At 50.1% G+C, this 3,983-nt stretch overlaps 1 non-coding gene across 1 annotated transcript; it reads left to right on the top strand.

The window, feature by feature from the left end:
* Window positions 1–2,678: 2,678 nt before the first annotated feature.
* Trnat-cgu lies at window positions 2,679–2,750 on the top strand. Its single transcript has one exon. It is a non-coding gene; the product is annotated as a tRNA-Thr (tRNA).
* The last annotated feature ends 1,233 nt before the right edge of the window (window positions 2,751–3,983 follow it).

Raw genomic sequence — 3,983 nt, forward strand, 5'->3', positions numbered from 1 at the left:
TTTTCTTACCTTTTCACTAGCTGCAATGGGTGTCTGAATTTTCTTCACTTTGCTTTTAAAAACTTTCCTATCTCTGCATAAATGGTGCTAGGAAAACTGGCTATCCACAGGAAAAAGAATGAAGTTAGATATTTATCTTACTTCTTATATAAAATTTAGCTTAAAGATTAAAGATGTAAGGACAGGCCTTGTCATAGCACCTACCTGGCAAGCATGAGGTCCTGAGTCAGATTCCTGATACCAAAATATACATACATACATACATACATACATACATACATACATGGTCCTGTAACTCAAAAACCCTAAAAGAAAACTTTTAGGGGAAGCTTCATGATGTTGGTTGTGGTAATGACTTCTGGCTGTGATACCAAAAGCAAGAATAGACAAGCATGTCCATAATGAACTTCAGAACTTCACAGTATAGGACAAAAGCAATCTACTGAATAGAAGAAAATGCAAACTTTATATCTAATAAGAAACTAACACAACATAGATTTTTAAAATATAACTCAATTTAAAAATGGAGTTGGGGGGCTGGGGATTTGGCTCAGCGGTAGAATGCTTGCCTAGCAAGCTGGAAGTCCTGGGTTCGGTCCTCAGCACCAAAAACAAAAAATAAAAAATAAAAATAAATAAATAAATAAAAATGGAGTTGGGTACTATGGTGCACAAATCCCAGTACTTGGCAGACTGAGGCAGGGGCATTGCTGTGAGTTCAAGGCCAGCCAGGGATGGGCTACATAGTAAATTCAAGGCCAGCCGTCTCATAAAACAGAAAAAACAAACAGAAAAGGGCAGCAGACTTGAACGGACAGTTCTCCAAAGACAGTGTACAAATGGTCAGCAAGCATGTTGCACGTCAAGCATCATCAGAGAAATGCAAACCAAAACCACAGAGATATCACCACCACCCATTATGGTGGCCACTGTTCAAAAAAACAAACAGAAAATAACAACGGGATATAGCCCAATGACAGTGCCCACCTGGCAAGTGCAGGGTCCTGAGTTCGATTTCCAGTGCCCCTCCCCTCCCAAAAAAAAGTAACAGCTACTGACAAGGATGTGGAGAGACCTCAACTCTTGTGGACTGTTAGTAGGAATGAAAGGGTGGTATAACCAGTATGGGAAACAGTATGGGAATTCCAGGCCCTTCATGACAGGGCATATCTGTAATCCTAGCACTCTGGGAGGCTGAGGCAGGGGGATTCCAAGTTGGAGCTCAGTCAGGGCAAGCGAGTGACTGAGCAAGATCTAGTTTCAAAAAAAAAAAAAAGCTTGGATGTACCTCAGTGCTAAGGCCGTGGGTTCGGTTCCCAGTCCAGCTCCCCCACCCAGTGTGATATATACAAACAGTGGAGTACTATTCACCCTGAGGAGGGAATTTCTGCCACACTTTACATGCATAAAAATTTAAAGACATTATGCTTATGCTAAGTGAAATAATCCAGTCACAAAAGACACCCTGGGGTCTGGGGAGATAGCTCAGTAGAATAAGTGCTTGCCTGGCAAGCGCAAAGGCCTGAGTTCAATTCTCTGGTTCCACCAAAAGAAAAAAAAAAAAAAAAAGACACCCTGTATGATTCCCCTTAGGTAAGATAAGTAGAAGTGGTTGTTTCCAAGGTCTGGAAAAAGAAAATGGGAAGGATCATTGGACAGGCAGGGTTTCAGTCGTGAAAGACTTGAAAACTGCTGCACAATAGTATACATACAGCAAACATTACCGCATATACACTTCTAAAGGTTAAGATGATAAACGTTGTGATGTTTGCACACGCACACACGCACATAAGTACAGTTTTCTTAATTTCCAAATCTCCCTAATTCACATTTAAGTTTCACGTGCAGACCAGGATGAACTTGACGTGCTGGGCTGTGTCGGGACCTCTCCGCAGGCCCTGTGGTCCTGCAGTCCTGCCTGTGGTCCCGACAGCGGGAGAAAGCTGGCGGGGGTCCAGGTCGCCAGCGACAGGGGGCTTCTCTTTCCGCTGGAGCCACCCCTCCCCTCTCCCCTGGAACACACGCTGTGGCCACAGGCCAATAAGGCCAGAGGGACCTACTTTCCTTTTTGAAAAACGTTTTATTCCATTTAAAGATCTACAAAATAAAATAGCACCTAGTATTAGCCTGAGAAGCATCCGCGTTCCCAACCTCTCACCTCAGCCAGCTGCACAGAACAGAAGCGAGACGCCCCTCTGTCTCGCAGTCCACTCTGTCCGCCCCCGCACGCGTGTCTTCCCCGCACAGTGGTGCGCGACTCGCCTCTGTGCAACACGCGTGCTCTCATCGCCCATCCGTCCTCCGCATCCCGACTGTCCCTCGGATCGCGACCATAGCGCTGCGGGTCGGCCATATCTCCGCCTTGCCCACGCTCACGCAACTCGGGGTCGCCCGCAGTGGCGCGGGGTTGGGGCCCTTCCGGCTCAGTGGACTCAGCGTTCGCTCTTCCCGAGGCCTGCGCCGGTCCAAAGGGAAGGATTTGGCTCCCCCCGCCAGCACCCTCATGGCCCCCCGCGTCTCCGAGCGCTAACGTGCGGCGCGTGGGGTGCAGACTCCCCCCATTTCGGCTCCCGGGTCGCCCGCCCCTCCGGGGGCGTGTCGAGGGCGTGGCCACCCGCTGCCCCGCGCCTGCGCCGCCTCCCCTCCACTGAGAGCTTCCACCACTCGCTTGGCTGTCAGGCGCGGTGGCCAAGTGGTAAGGCGTCGGTCTCGTAAACCGAAGATCGCGGGTTCGAACCCCGTCCGTGCCTGTCTTTGTGGGAGATCTTATGTACGTACGCGCTCCCGTTCCTGCTCTACGTGGCATTTTTTTTCCATTTTGGGTTCTGTTCAGGATCCTTGAATCCTTCCTTCCTCTGCTGCGGGCTTCACCACTTTGTGGCCTCGCAGTGCCACCGCTCGGCGCCACCCTCGAGACCCGCGTTAGGGATCCACCTTAGGCGTGGCGTCGCCGGCGGGCCTCAGTCCTTACTGGTGGACTCTGATGTTTCCGGAATCCCTGCAAGCTCCCTGCCGGCTCACCCAACCGCCTCGTTCCGGGGGACGCCTGTTCTTTCCTCTTCCCCGCGGAGCTGACCTGTGGCATCTGGCCTCAGGAAGTTATGACACTCCCCACGTCATCGTTAGGGGAAACAGCCTGATTTTAACATGACAAGGCATGCGTGCCTTTGAATCCTGGTCCCTCTTTTCATATGCTCCACTTCACCTGTCACGTTTCCAGTTTAATTCTCAGCGTTGAACATCCTGCTCCAGATCGCCTCATAAATAGAACTTCACCTCCCCCACTCTGCATTCCATAGGTCTGCTAATGTGACCAAAACATAAAAAGCACGTTACTTTGCTCAAAGCCTATTACATAGCTGACCAGCGGGAACTTCAGGTGAATTGAATGTCAGCAGTCAGGTTATCAAGGAAACAGGATATGGAGCTCGCAGCCTGAAAATACCGATCGTATTTCCCAATAAATGTAAGAAAAGCCTTTGGTTTTGAAGAGAATGCTGAGTTAGGCTGCCTGCCACCAACACATTTTTACTAAATGTAAATGAAGGCACTTTGTGAAAAGGGCCAAGCCCGAGCCCAGGTATTCAGGGACGCGGAGGAGAGAGGTTCTGCACTTCTGAGTGTGATGGCCTTAAATGCTGTCCCTCACCTTGATTCCTAATGGAGGGAGCTCTTAGGTGGGACAGAGGGCCGCCGCTGGGATAGAGGATTCCACTGCTGCTCTGGGAGATGAGCCAAACCAAAGTCAATTCGAAAGGTACAAGGTACAGAAGGGTCAATGTACAGACTTGGGGAAGTGGATCCCAGAGGGAAGGGTCAAAGGCAAAGGTCCAATGTGGATCCTAAATCAAGGCCGGCGATAGGAGCCATGAGCGATAGCAGATGAGGGAGAAGTCAGGAAGGGAGGAAAACTGCAGTTACCCTGGAGGCCAGCAGGGGTCCACACACCCCGTGGGGCTGGAGGTCGGGTCGGGCTTGACGGG

This window comes from Octodon degus, unplaced genomic scaffold (genome assembly GCF_000260255.1).
Source record: "Octodon degus isolate 3935 unplaced genomic scaffold, OctDeg1.0 scaffold00072, whole genome shotgun sequence".
NCBI classification, from domain to species: Eukaryota; Metazoa; Chordata; class Mammalia; order Rodentia; family Octodontidae; genus Octodon; species Octodon degus.